Here is a 16,128-nt window from a genome sequence, read left to right as displayed (position 1 = left end):
CCTGTTCTAGTTTATTTGTCTATTGTATTCCTTTTTCCTTCCTCCCGACCAGTTTTGTTTGTCTTGCCTCATTTTACTTCCTATGTGCTAAGCCTCATTCTGGATTATAATATTCGCCTCAAGATAGTAACTGACCTTGGAGTGAAGAATAAAGAGGGTAAAATGTCTTTGAATATATTGTTTTCACTTACTTCTACACTGGCCAGATGTAGTAATATTCAGTTTCTGCAGAAAGAGGCTGATACTGCAGGCTCAGGATCAGTCAGTTTACCCTAAATCCATGTGATGCCTAACTTGTAACATAATATATAATTTACCATTGTTAGAGAGAAACAAAGGAAGCCCCAAATGTTATTGTAAACCACAGAATTGTAGTTATTTTCTGAGTTCAAAGGTACAATTCACCTAACTTATGTATTCAAGACCTATAGATTTTTTTTTCCGAAAAAGAAACTATGCCCAAGGTGGCCAAATACGGAAAAGAGAATAAACATGCTTTTTTTTTTTTTATGTTGGGGGTAGGAGTTTATCAATTAATTAATTTATTTCTGCTGTGTTGGGTCTTCGTTTCTGTGCGAGGGCTTTCTCTAGTTGTGGCAAGTGGGGGCCACTCTTCATCGCGGTGCGCGGGCTTCTCACTATCGCGGCCTCTCTTGTTGCGGAGCACAGGCTCCAGACGCGCAGGCTCAGTAGTTGTGGCTCACGGGCCTAGCTGCTCCGCTGCATGTGGGATCCTCCCAGGCCAGGGCTCGAACCCGTGTCCCCTGCATTAGCAGGCAGATTCTCAACCACTGAGCCACCAGGGAAGCCCCAAACATGCTTTTTTGATTGTTAACTTAGTCTCTTTGTTGTTACTCAAATAATATGATATGCATTTATTCTTTGCCTTAGCTTAGATTAAGGATGTGAGACTTCATCTAGAGTATGCCTGTGGCAGGCCTGGAACATTTACAATGCCAACTTTATATCACTTTGCATCAGTTTGGGGTTTCTGTTCATAAAACATAAAGAATGCAGATTTTACCTCATTTACGCCTTTCCAAGATTTTTAAACTTTTGTAGCACTTGGTATTTGTTGAAGCGTTAATATAAACAACTCAAAGTGTTCATGATGTGAGGGTTGTACCATTTTATTTAAATAAGATTAGCTGTTTCTTAAGCCAAAGAATGACAGAAAAATGATAGTCTCAAATAAAGAAAGAATGCACAGGACGGCAGAATGAAACAATTGTAATACAGGCGATTTTACTTTGTAATAGGATTGTGTGGCAAGTGTATGTGTCTGTGTGCATGTATGTGTTATTATGTATTCTGGCCTGAAAGGCAAGATATACTGGTTAGACCGGTTCCCATGCACAGCTATGTCATGGATTTGGTGTTTATACACCAGGTAAATTTACCAAAATCATCTTTAGTAGTTACTTTGGAATAATAGAATTAGAAGTTGAATTTTGTCTTCTATCACAATTTCTGTTAGGTAGATAAAACTTTCATTTTCCTATACCTTGTTCCTTTTAATTTTATTGGGTTATAATTGAAGTACAATAAACTACACATATTTAAAGTTTACAATGTCAGCAGTTTTGACATACGCATCAAGCAATTAAAGTCATCATAAAAATCACAATAGCAAACTTTTCCGTCACTGCACAAATTTCCTCTCCATTTCTCCTTCCCCAGGAAACACCAACCCCAGAAAACACTGACCTGCTTCCCATCACTACAGATTAATTTCAGTGTTCTAGAATTTTACATATATGGAATCATACAGTATCTATTCTTTTTTTGGCTGTCCTCTTTCACTTAATGATTTTGAGATTCATCCATGTTACTGAATATATTAATAGTCCCTTCTTTTTTTTGAATGCCAAGTAGTATTCCACGCTATGGATATATCATAATTTTGGGTTGTTTTCACTTTTGGGTGATAATAAATAAAGCTTCTATGGACATTCATGTAAAAGTCTTTCTGTGGACACATTTTTTGTTTGTTTCTCATTGACCAATGGCTGGACTGGAATGGCCACCTCATATTGTAGGTGTATGTGAGTTTCACATTTTAAGAAATGGATGAACTGCTTTCCAAAGTGTTTGCCCCGTTTTGCATTCCCACTAGCATCGTATGAGAGTTCTAGATCCTCTATATCCTTACCAACATTTCGTATAGTCAGTCAGTCTTTTTAATTTTAGCCAATCTAATGCATGTGTAGTGGTATCTCACTGTGGCACCGAGCATCACATTTCATATGTTTGTCATATTCCACCTACAATTATGCGGATGAAAAAAATTCCCCTTCTATTTAATATCTTCCAAGTATGTTACTATTCACAGCGTGGTTTTGTGTCATCAGGATATAGTCTACGGTGAATGTGCCATCAATGGCAGAAATCAAAGGACAGGAAATTCAAAATCAACTATAAGACAGTCATATTGGCAGTATTTGTTAAGGCAATTCTTTTAGTGGGGAGAACAATCTGTTCTTGAATTTCTTCTACATCTGAAGGAAGTTTGGAACGTTTCTCAGTAACATGTTACAATTAAGAAAAAATAGAACTTCTTTCAGGCACAGAAAAAAAATCATACTTCCTCTAAGCCTGTGGTTTTTGATTGGGGAGGAAGGCTAATTTAGACTCTCAGGGAGGCAATGCTGGAGACATTCTCAGTTGTCACCATTGGCATCCACGGGGTAGAGGCCAGGATGCTGCCAAATATCTTATGATGACCCCACATTAAAGAGATATCTGGCCCCAAATTTCAACAGTGCTGCTGTTGAGAAACCCTGATCAAAATACTTAGATCCAAAACTGGCCCAGAAAGTGTTCCTATCCTTCCACTGTCTCTAACCTTTAAGTGATTAGACATGAGACGGCTTCATGATTTCCTTTGAACTAAACAACAGTTGTTCATTAAAAAATCTTTGTCATTATTTTCACCTATGAGCCTCTGGGGATCACATTTTAATTTGTCAGCTGTGCTATTGTGTAAAGAGAACTAGATTTGTGTTAAAAGACATGGAATCCTTTTATGCCTCCATCACTTCCAAGATGCACTTGATTTAAAATGAGAAGATCTGGTTTGCATCCAGACTGTACCTGTCGCAGAGTAGCTTGTGCGTCCTTGGGAAAGCCTCTAAACTTTGCTGAGCTTCAAATGGGTATAACTTAAAATTTTAAACATTTAAATATTGAAAGAGAATTAAAAATTGAGCTTTAAAATGGGAATAATATCATGGGCTGCTGTGAGGACTAAATGAGATACATCATTATCCACAGTGCTTTTAAAATAATCATATTTATTATTAATACTTAAAAACGTATTCATGTCCGAAACATGCTTACGACCAGCCTTAGAGGAACTTTTAGGTTTTTCCTGTAATTCCGAGGGATAGCACTTTGAGTCAATAAATATGACTCCCAAGATGCTTCTTATCTTGAAAAAAAAAGTTGTTCATTTGCTATATGTTAGAATAAAAACTTAGAGCCTTCATAATTTGGGATTCTTTTTATTTATTTCCAAGATCACTAATGTAAGTTAGTGATGAGATAATTCTTAGAAACAGACTAAAAACAGTTGTAATGCTTGGCCACTCTGTAGACACTTTTAATTAATTTATTTTAGATGTTACTGCCCTCGGGCGCAGTCACTTCACTCCTCAGGGAACCTGATAAAAATCCTGATTCTGGACTTGAGGTTGGCGATGCTCCTTTGGTTCCATCTGTTCTTCTGACTCTCCTCATTACCTGCCCCCTCCCTCCAATCAGCTAATTCAAGGACTGTGATACCTCAGACTAGCTGGTTTAACTGGCAACTCTCAAATACTATTTTTGAAAATATTCATTGCCTAGGGTAATAGCTAGAGAAACTTAGTGAGACCGCCAGCATGGTCTGCTACAAGGGGTGCATTTTTATGCAGAGATGATATGCTTCACAGCAAACATTTAAACGTTTATTTTTTTAGGGTGTTATTATCTGGGATCACCAAGAAACCTGCTACCTCAGTCAGCACTGTAGTGGGAGTGACACCCCACCGAGGGGTCTACGGAATATTCCCAAAGTCAGCGCTTTGGGATGGATGCAGAAGCTAAAGGTTCAGGAGATTATGGAGACCATTCTGGTCCCACCAGGACCCCGCTACCTCCTTCACGGCTGCTCCTCTTTGGAGTAACATCACCTCTGTTGGTGGTTCCCAACATTGCAGCTGTGAAGCCTTGGCAGAGAAGGGGGTTAAAATTCCACCAGAAGGGCATAAGGGAAAGTGGGCTGAATCATCTTTGGAGCTCATTTCTCCTGATTTTATACCTTCCTTTCAGGTCACCCCTGGATTATTTTCTTGTCCTTTTCTTCATATCAGTAGGACACAACAGAGCTTTAAGAAAGGAAATAAGGACTTTTGTTTTCTATAGTTTACTTAAGTTACCTCACAGGATAATGTAGCATGTTTATTGTCATTGAATAGGTATTTCTTTTATTTAAATTCAATAAACAATTCATTTGTGAGCCTCACTGTTGGTGCACCAGAAACCAGTTCTCACTAGTCTTTCACACTGTAGCAGAATTTCAACGTTGTAGGTAAGAGATTTCGATTTTACAGGTAAGCTGTGGTGTGAATGTGTGTGTGTGTGTGAGTGTGTTTGTGTGAGTGTGTAAGAACAAGGAAGACTGTGAGAGGTGGCACTGACAATGGAGAGAACTCTGGATTTGGAATCAGAAAATCTAGGTGCTAAGGCCTGGGTTTACTGTTTCTTAACTGTGTAAACATGAATGAAACATGGGCTTTCATTTCCTTGTCAAAAATTTAAACATATTTAACTCATATTTATTATCTTCTATGTATCAAATGTACAATGAGGTAATAGTGATAACGTTTTCCCACTGGCATGACAGAATTGTTAAAACAACAAATGAGATGTGGTATAACAGCAAGATTTATAATCTCTGAAGTTTTCTGGCTGACATAACTATATGGCAGGTGTAGTAGTGACGCAAATTACAGAATTCGAGGTCACAAACACAAATGGAGGCACGTACTATGTGCTACAGGAATTTGAAGGCGCTAATGAGATAAGATTTTCCGAAGGAGTGAAAGCTGATCTAGGTATTGAAGGATGGCTAGACCACAGATAAGCAGAAATTGGGTAAAGAGGATAACATCAAAAAAGAAATTGGTCCCTCTGATTCTCTTTGGCAAGTGGGATTCATATTCTTTGGAAACCAAATTGTCTATTGATTCTCTGGGGACTGCTTCTTGCTATAACACAAGCAGTGATTTCATTATGGTTGAAGTTTTCATTTTGTTTCATAGGTTGGCTGCCCATGCTTTCTTCAGTGATATACTGGTTTTTGTAGTGAGTGCTTCATTTGGTCATGAAGGGGAAGTTTTGTCCCCTGAGCACTTCCTGGCTTTGCTGTCAGCCTTTGATTGTTTCTGAAACCATTTCCTGGGCCTGTAATGCATCCATGCCGCTTGTCTACAGAAAATTTAAAAGTAGTGAAGTTGAGCTAAACATTTTTGTGGACAACTGAGCAGTAAGTACAGTTTCAAAGCTGCAACAGCTGTTTGCGTCTTTCCTTGCAATCTGGTGTCTTAACTGGAATCCTTTATGTCAGAACATAATCTACTTAAAAAGTTTCCATTTATGTCATGAATAATAAACTTGATGGCCCTTTAAAACATCCAAACAGCCCCTTTAAGTTGCCTCTTTGGATGATAGCCTTCTTTCCTCAATGAAGAAATCGGAAAAGTAATTCCTTTATGTTTCTCATGAAATATTCATTTTTGGTATGACTGCTATAAGTGTAATTGGCAAGTTGTGTCTCCACCATATTCTCAGCATATAGTATTATTAAATATCAAATATGATACTAAGGTTACCCTATAGTTTAGGTTTAAAATATGTATATTATTTTGTATAAAATAGGTTTTAAGCTACACATATACATACCTACAGACACACACAATCTTAGAGGATAAAGAGTTCTTTAAGAAAATCAGTGCTTTGTGGTTTTAAGTTTAATGGCTCCCTCACACATTTCCTGACACCAAGCCACTAGGACTGAGTCAACTGCCTATCTTTTTTTCCACTTCAATTTTCTTCTTCTTCCTCCTCCACATTGCCTGGCTACACGGACTCCACATCTTCCTCTAATCTGCTTCAACATCTTCAAGCACTCATTTGTAACTGCCCAGAACCCACCAAAGATCTGCTGCCTTTTCCTTTCTGCATTTGCTGGATTTTAGGCAGTCCTAGCCTGTTACCCATTCAAAAGTGACAGCAGAGTCAAAAGAACCTTGCTAACACCATGCAAAAGGCACCCCTTTGATACAGAGATGATAGAGCTACCATCTGCATGAGGTGATTAATGTCATCTTCACTAACTTGTTGAACTGAAGACAAACAGAATGACTAGTTGGTCTCATTCTCCAGCAACCCATGCCCCAGGAAGCCTCCTTTTGGACTAGGATCAAATGTTGAACTTGGGGAAATAGAAACATGTCTCTCTTAGTTTCTAGCTTTGAATTAATTTTGCCTATTAAAGATACAATAAAACTCAAAAATGAAAAATATGTTGTAATAAAATATTTTGTGAATGGTTTAGCAGTAACTAGACAGAGCCAAAGAGAGAATTAGTAAATAGGGAGATAAATATAGAGAAATAAACCAGAATGTAGCTCACAGAACAAGGAGACTGGCAATATAAAATTGAGGTTAAGAGAAATAGAGGATATGATGAGAAGATGTAACATTTTAAATTTGAGTTCTAGCAGGAGACAACAGAGAGAATTAGGAGAGGGAATATTTGGATAGGTAGTTTTCAGAACTACCTGATGTTTTTAGAGTTGATTATAGACTCGAATCATCAGAGATTAGAAGCACAAATAATTCCAGCAAGATAAATAAAGATAAATCTACACCTCTGTGCAATTGTAGTGGCACCAAGGAGCACCAAACACAGGGATGATCTTAAAATGATTCAGGGAGAAAAGAGAAGAAACAACAATTAGACTGATAGCAAGCATGGATGCTGTGTTGAGACACAGTATTTATCAATCCTTAATTGTTTACCAAGCAAAATGGTATTTCAAACACCCAAAACAAAACACATTTTTAGATAAAAACTGAGAGTTTACCATTAAAAGTCTCTAAATGAAAGAACTTTCAAAAGGTATATTTCAGGAGGGATAAAAATGACTCCAGAAGGCATGTCTGACCTACAAGAAGGAAGATGAGCAAAGAAGTTGTAAACATGTAGATAAAGTCAGTGTAAAATAATACTAACAACATCTATTTTGTGGGGCAAAACAACAAGACATAACTAAAATACCGAATGACAATATCTTATAAGTTTGGAGGAGGGTAGATAAGAGTTAAAACATTCTATGGCTCCTGCATCGTTTGGCTGGAGAGTTTAGATAATGATTAACCTTCAACTTTGACATGTAGGTATGCTACAATTCCAAGGGTAAAGTAGTAAAGGATTAAATTAAATCAGTAGAGAAAAATTGAAATAAAAATCAAGGTAAGAGAGGAAAAAAAGAGAAGCATGGACAAAGCAGGACAAACAGGAAGCATAGAATAACATGACAGAGATGAATCAAAATATATCACATAGTACATGTAAATGGATCAGTTTCATCAGAAACAAGACATATTGTCAGATTTCATAGAAATAAAATGTAGTTCTATGCTTTTTACAAGAGACACAACTAAAACATATGGAACTTCTGCATATGTGCACTGGGAGACAGGCACAAAAGCGTTCCTGGAAGCATTGTTACTTATAGAAACAAACAGAGAAAACTGGACACAATCCAAACACACTTCAATAGGAAAATGTTTAAATACATTGTCCCACATTAATTAATTATTTGGCACAATGTAAGCAATAAAAATAGATGAATGACAACCATACAGGCCAACATGATTGAATCTCAAAAGCCTCCTGTTGGACATATAGCATGTTTATAAGTTTCAAACATACAAAAAGCAGAATATATTTAACACATCTGTAATAAAGCCTACAAAAACTGTGGAATTCATACCTAGAAAATTCAGTGTAGGGATTCTCTCTGTTTGCGTGATGACAGAGAAACTACTAGGACCAGTTTCACAGAGGCATCACCTGTGCAGTCACACAGGGTCCCAAGTTTAGAAGACCCTATGCTTGGTTTAATGCTCTGCTATCACCATCTTGAAATTCTTGATAATTTTGAACAAGGGGCCTTGCATTTTTATTTTGCATTGGGTTCCTCAAATTATATGGCCAGTTGTGGGGCTACACATATGGAGAGAGAAAGAGGGCACTTGAATTGTACTGATTCTTTCTTAATCTGAATGATGAGTACTTGACATTTGTTTTATATTCTTTACATACAGTGTCATACATATTTGTATGTACGAAACATTTCATTTTACAAATTAATTTAAAACTGTCGCCTCCAGAGCCATTGGTTTATAATACTCATCAGGAATACCCAAGCAAAAAAGTCACATCGTCACCACGTAGGTGGAATTGAATATTCCATTTATATGGTTGTGCTGTAGAAATTGGTCTGAGTTACTGAGTAATTACACTTAAGCATATGCTTTTGACTCTATAAAACTTGGGTGAGTAATATCAATTGGAGGGAAAAGAAGAGCTCTCTGAATTTCTTTACACAGTTGGATATCCAGCTGCTCTTGTTTTCATATTGCAAGTGTATTTCCTTTGCAAAATTGTTAGCTCCTGTATTAGTTGGAGGCTCTGCCTTTGAAAGGCAGGCAGCACTTAAAAACTACAGGGCAGAACCTCTCTGATTCTACTGCTGTCACCCGCAGTTGCTGCACCCAGCATCCTCTGAGGAAGTGAGCTGCCCTCTAGCCACTGTGGATATTGTGCGAACACAGCACATCTGCTATAGTCAGGGGCTCACTGCACTTGTGTGGCTGTCGAGGCCAACATGCCATTCGTGTACGGTTTGGCAGCTTCAAAATTCACACATAGAGACAGCTGGTGAAGTAGTTTGCTAAGTGGTGCACCCCGTTTCCATCCAACCACCTGGATGATTTTGAGAGGCACAGTGTGACCATGACTCTTTAATGTGTTGCTTGGTAGCCAACATTGCCCAAAACTTCTTGGGAGCTTTCAAAAGCAATACAACATGTTCAGTTTTTCTGTACAGCTCCCGAAGAACTCTTGGTTGTTTCAGCCTAATTGTATTCTTTCTTTTTTGCGGTACGCGGGCCTCTCACTATTGTGGCCTCTCTCGTTGCGGAGCACAGGCTCCGGACGCGCAGGCTCAGCGGCCATGGCTCATGGGCCCAACCGCTCCGCGGCATGTGGGATCTTCCCAGACGGGGCACGAACCCGTGTCCCCTGCATCGGCAGGCGGACTCTCAACCACTGCGCCACCAGCGAAGCCCCTAATTGTATTCTTTAAGTGCCTTTTTACTCTGACTTTCAATCCCCTTTTACTAGCCTATCATTATGCCTCTGCTCTCTCAAGCTCAATGAAGTGCAGGAACTCTGATATTATACATTCATTCTTTCAGTCACTCAATAAACGTTTACAGAACATCTTAAACCTTAACTCTCACTTACAAATCTTAATGTCTTGGTCCCTTTGCTTCATCTTCTCTCTCTTCTTGTCCGTTTTTTCTTTTCTGGTTGCCCTGAGTTTTGGGGTTTAAGGGTCCACTCTCCCTGGATTTATTCTTTACGGCATTATTTTTCAAGCTTTGATCCACGCCCTTCTTTCCACCAGTCCAGCCATGATCTTTTCTGCTTTGCAGTGGATCCTGTAATCTGTTGTTCCCCTTGAGCTTCCTCGAGGAATTCTTGAATGGCAGAAATTAAAATGAAATACAACTTTTGAAACACACAGTTAATATAAAAAGCAAGCTTCACCTGTACCTACTACTCTCATATAAGGAAAAGGATGATGTCCGTTGCAAAATATTGGACACTTTGAGCGGAAAATACAAGCTGCATTGCAAAAAGTCTTAAAGGTCGCCCAGGTAGCTGGGACCATTATCTTACATTTTAGTCAAATTTGCTGGGTCTGGATAATCTTAGTGGCAGAAGTCTTGCCCTGAATTAAACCAACGATTAGTTGAGCATTTATTATGTGCAAGGCATTATGGGACATACAAAGAGGTGCAGAATGTACTTGCTTCCTTTGAGGAGCTTAAAACTCATGGTAGAGATCTGTACATATAAAAGTAAATTTATAATACAAAGTTAATGAGTCATTCAGATATTAAGTGCAGCAGGAAAGCAGAAAAAAAGAATCCGTATTGGTGGCCAGGATCATCAGAGAAATATAGGGGCAAAGGGCATTGCCCCATATTTAATTAAAATCTCTCTAAAGACAGGTACACTTATTAGCCCTGCAGACAGGCTAACTCATAGACAGAAAACACTTGGATCATTCTATTCATTACCTTTTCATTGCTTGAGACAGATTTATTTTGCATTATCGTTGGATGTTTTCCTCTTTTTGTTTCTTTTAAACAGAGTGCACATTTGCCTAATTTAATTGCTTATTTGTTTCCTTGGAAGATTATGTCAATGAAATTTCTTCTGCTAGGAACTGAGTCCTTATTTTCGATTATGTATTCTTGTTTTATTGTTAATAATGAATTTGATTCATTGTATGCTAATTAAACCTACTGTAGAAAGGAGTTTTTGAATGTCAGGGCATTGTAATGACAAGGCCGCATGTCTTAGAAACAGATGGGCTTGAGTTTGAAACCATCCTCTACTACTGACCTTGCTAGGTGAACTTTATTCAATTTATTTAGTCTCTCAGCCTCTGCTTCTTTATCTGAAAAATGAGGTCATGTTTCATTTAATATTTATTTTATGGGGTTTATTTTGTAGCACCACATAAGGTAACATATATGATGTTTCGGTTGGGTGCATAGAAGGTGTCCTATATATACTAGCAACTATCATTATCTTTTTCTAATTATCCCGATTTATTTCACATATGTGAATACCCAAAAGGAGTCTGTAATTTTAGGAACCACGTTAAGGTCTCTGGATTAAACTAAAGGATTTTTAAACTTAATGCTTTCAAAAATTGTACTGGCTAGAGCACATTGCCTTTTTTTCATGTTGTTTAGCTCTTAATGGTACTTTGTGGGTGGTCTGCCCATTGAGTTTCTTGTCTATTTTTTTTTAAAGAAGAGTATCTATAATTCTTAAAATGGGTATTTTGCCAATTTTCACATGCCTTGTTTTCTCTTCTCAAATCAACATGTCTCCGTATTTATACAATTCAGAGTTCAAACAACATTCTTTGCACTGCTGTCACTGTACATAAAGACAATCCGAACTTGTTATGCCTAAATATAAAACACAATCCAAGTAAGTGAACAGATGTGTGGCATGAGCAAAGCCTTACCATGTTGTTTCTATTTATTGTCTGCCTTGTTTGGAGGGCGTGCCTGGTGCTGGGAGGTGGTGGTGGATAAAGAGTCTTGCCAATTGCACTTATTTAGAGAGACATTTTATGCACATTTTGTTCCTCTGTTCCGTTGCACTGCCCTTGGGTGACACAATGGTTTTTAGGAAGTTGGGTTAAACTTGTCCAGCCTTGGAAATGATTTTTTAAATGTTTTGTAGTTACAAAAATTATGTTTATTTCAGAAAATAAGACATGTTTTCCTAATTTTGGAGCCAAGATAATGAGTTTTCCAAATGCAAGATGTCCAGCAAAATTCCATCCAGTTTTCAAAATTTACACTTAAAAATATTGCATTGTACTTATTCTCTACTCCGTTTTGCACCTTTCCCATGATAATAAGAATGAGAAAATACAAGCACTTGTCTATGGAAAGTAGACCCCACCTCCTCTGTCAGACACAAGTCTCCATGAAAATGAAATTCAAAAACAAAAGCTGTGTTTGTAGGACGCTCCTTTGTCCCTTTCCTCTTCCAGTGTTATTCCTGGGATCAGGGGAAGGTAGATCAAGCTGCCCAACAGCACTCAGCCCAAAGGGTTCAGGCTGTGTTCTAGGTATGCGGGCCTCTCACTGCTGTGGCCTCTCCCGTTGCGGCACACAGGCTCCAGACGCGCAGGCTCAGCGGCCATGGCTCACGGGCCCAGCCGCTCCGCGGCATGTGGGATCCTCCCGGACCGGGGCACGAACCCGTGTCCCCTGCATCGGCAGGCGGACTCTCAACAACTGTGCCACCAGGGAAGCCCCCCAGACCCATTTCTTAGGGGTTGCTTACTAGTCTTTCTGGCATGTGTTCTAGGTCTTGAAGGAAAACATCAATTGAGATTTATACCTGGTTCAGGTATAAGTCTTTATTAATATATAATACTACTAATAAAAAGATTACCTGGAAATAATTGACACTTCAGGAAGGAATGAACTACAAATTCCGCGACCCTCCAGACTGATTCTGTTAGTAAAAAACCATCCTTTCCCTTTTGATTATCAGTTACAGTATTGCTAGGAATTACTGTCCTGAGTCCCCTTCTTTTTCCATCTTTCTGATTTTCCGTTGGCCTATGGTATGTTTCTGAACTCATGACCGAAGACAGTTTATATTTACTAAATATTCGTCCATATGCAAATGGCACCACCCCTATGACAGGGGTGCAGGGAAGTGTCTAGAGCACACACATGGGATGAACTTCCTGGCTTCAACTTCTGATTTTTACTGCCTGTGGTGATAACCAGGAAGTCAGCTTCTCCTAGCGTGTTTCCTTCCCTGTGTTCTAACGGTGATGCCATTTAGTGCCTTCCTCACAGGGCTGTATTTTAGGACAATAGCAAAATTACCAGATGCCTCCTCTCATGTGCTGGGTCTTGCTTAACTTAAAATGAAACAAACAAACAAACAAAAACTATTATTCAACGGAAGTTCTAGGAGATGATGAGACAGGAAAAAAACAAAGGGTTTTGGGCATTTCTTTCAGGGTTCCTATTAAATATAGTATTACTCACTCTGACATCAGTCCCTGGCAAATGTGTGATTCTTTCTGTCTTGGGCAGGAAAAGACCCCTGAGTAGGCTCCACCCTGTATTATGGACCCTTGATGACATCCAACCATAACTCTTCATTTGAGGAAGGATCAGAGGTGGCATCCAAACATAACTTTTTTTCCTGATGAAGAAAACTTCAGGAAAGGGGTTTATTGTTCCTTTTAACTTAATTCCTTAATCGAACATTAAAAAGCAAGCAAGCATAATTTCATAATTTCTAGACAAGGAGGCTTTAAGCAAGAGATACTGCAGGTATTAACGTTTTCCCCAACTTTGGTGTCATTTATCTTTTTTTTTTTAACATCTTTAATGGAGTATAATTGCTCTACAATGGTGTGTTAGTTTCTGCTTTATAACAAAGTGAATCAGCTATACATATACATATATCCCCATATCTCCTCCCTCTTGCGTCTCCCTCCCACCCTCTCTATCCCACCCCTATGGGGCATGCGTATCTTGCATCGCTTTGCTTAATAGTTCTCATTTACTAGCCCTATGTGTTGTGTGTCCTGCATGAGGATATCAGAGAGTTTACATAAGATGTTGCTTTTATTGTTAAATGAGATTGCACATTCCCAGCATTTAGCATGGTGCCTGGTCCCTAGCAGACTCAATAAATGTAAATAAAAATCCCTACCTTGACTCTTCCTACCACATCAGAGCTGCTGTTTGAATGCCAATAGTAGTGGCTTCTCAAGATTTCTATTGCTGGTCCTCCAAGTTCGGTCTGTAAGGAATGCAGGTTATGCAACTATTATTTTTATTACTGTACTGCTTTTTAAATTTACTATTCCACAAATTGCTGACTAGGCTACAAGAGCCACGATGTAAATGTTTTGTATATAACACATGTCCCAAAGCACCTTGTCTGGGCTGTTGTGGAGAAAGAAGTTTAAAAACCAATTAGGTTTTGGACGAGAACAAAAATTAGTTTCAGAATAACGTGTAATGCTCTCCCCTGTTTCTAAGATTCTGTTGCCCATTAATTCCTTCTCTCGTTTCCCTCCTCACATGATTCCTGTTTAATCATTTCATGTTTACTTCAATGTGAGCTTATATTAATTATGTAGATCACCAGTCTGGTCACTAGGAAGGATGAACAGACATTTGATTTGGTAAAGGAACCCCGACACAGCCTCATTTCTGGGCCTCCTTCCACCTCTGAGCAAATGCCAGTTTGTAATGAAACTTTCTTTGGATACCACGCTTTCCTCTTAAAGTAATTAAAGCCTGCAGGTCTTAGCTACAAAGCTGGTTGATGCAACATGATTTAGCAGAGCATTTTGAGTTTACACAACGCTACGCTTGAAATGAAAGAATGGGATTGGCTCTTAGCTTCTTATTTGGATTTCTTTTGTGCCTGGTCCTGAAAGTGTGGTCACCCTCAATGTGGATTAGGACCACACTTAGGACAACCATACAAATCCCAGAGAGGTTTGTACTCCCATCTTTGTACTTGCTGAGACCTAATCAATGTGTCTCTGGCTGGTCACGGTATAGCCCATTTCATTGGGAACCTGCAGGCACCATTTGGGAGCCTGGCCAGGCGGCAACCTCAAGATTGGCTTGTTCTTTGATTGGGTTACTAGTCTGTGTGAAGACAGGTTTACTTAGAGAAAAAAAAAAAAAAAAGACCTGGTTGTAGCTCCACCTCTACAACTAGAAAGCCCTTAATCAGACCAATGGCAAACTTGTAAACAGCAATATTTGGAAAAACAAGTGATGAGTTAAATGAACAGGCATGCATTTATGAAAATTTTCAAATCAGATACCCTAATCTCAGATTGAGTAAGGCAAAAGGGATTCTGAGTGTTCCTGAATCATGTCCCTCTAATATTATCAATGGGAAGTATTGTGAAAGGGAATTCAGAAGTCAGCCAACAATATTGGAAGAGGAAGATGGTCGATAATCTGGGAAATCTGTTCATGAGTCATTAGATTCCAGAACTTGAGACTGGCTCAAGGAAGAGATTCCATATAAGAGACCACCCGGATGTTATTCAGAACAATGATTCTCAGCCCCAACTGTATCTTAGAATCACCTGGGGAGCTTTCATGTGAATATTTTCATAACTGGACCTTCTCCTAGAGATTCAGGGGAGGGGGATAGGCATATTATAAAGATCCTTTAAGTGATTCCAAAGTGAAATCAGATAGAATCAGTGATTGAGAGTAGTTGGTCAGACGTACGAAAAGGGGAGGAAGAAAGATCCTTAAACATACAGCCTAGGTCAGCATCACTTGGATATGAAAATACAGATGGCTGCTCCTATCCCCAGAATTTCTGATTTATTAGGTCTGGGGTGTAAGTTCTGAGAATTTGAATTTCACACTAATTTCTGGGTCATCGTGATGCTGCTGGTCCAGGGCCATATTTTAAGTACCATTAGACTAGGTAAATAGTGGAGGAGAAAGGAGGCAAAACAGGCACGGTGGGCTCATGATGGAGGCCCTAGGCTGAAGTGACACTGTGACAGCTCAGGGAATAGCATCTGTGGTCAAGTGCTACGATCTAGAATCTTGCTACACAAACTAGGCCCCTCAGACCAGCAGCATAGCATCACCTGGATGCTTGTTAGAAAAGTAGAATCTCAGGCCACGCTCCAAAACTAGAATTGTTATTTTAACAAGGTACTCACATAATTTGCATGTATTCTAAAGTTGGAGAATCTTACCAGTGGTACAATTACTATGATATCAGTGGTATGAAGCATTGGCTTCATATTGTAATTTTGGGGGGGTCTCATATCAGACCAATGAAATCTGAACCTCTAGGAGTAGAACCCAGTGTTAGTATTCTTAAAGCTCCCTGGATGAAACTTTGGTAACCACTAATCTAGAATTTAATTTGAAACAGTATAGTCATTTGTTACTGTACTTCTTGTTTTTTCTTGACCTGCCATGAGTCAGAAAATAGAAAGATAAGGAAGCTACACACAGTGGATGGATGGACGTTAGTATATCCAGCTGAGAGGTGAAAGGAACAGCAGAAGCGGGGAAGATGGTGCAGGGAATGACTAGGCCATATCGCTTTCACTTGCTTCATTAGGAGATGCTCACTGAATCTAGGCTGAACATGCAAAACCAATCTGCTGGCATTCCTCTGGGTTTCTGTACGTCTCCTCCAATGCTCACTGAATCTAGGCT

The sequence above is a fragment of the Delphinapterus leucas genome, chromosome 10 (assembly GCF_059928025.1).
Source record: "Delphinapterus leucas isolate spDelLeu-1000000601 "Yukka" chromosome 10, BTC_Dleu_Yukka2, whole genome shotgun sequence".
Classification (NCBI taxonomy): domain Eukaryota; kingdom Metazoa; phylum Chordata; class Mammalia; order Artiodactyla; family Monodontidae; genus Delphinapterus; species Delphinapterus leucas.
Note: the sequence above shows the minus strand (reverse complement) of the source record.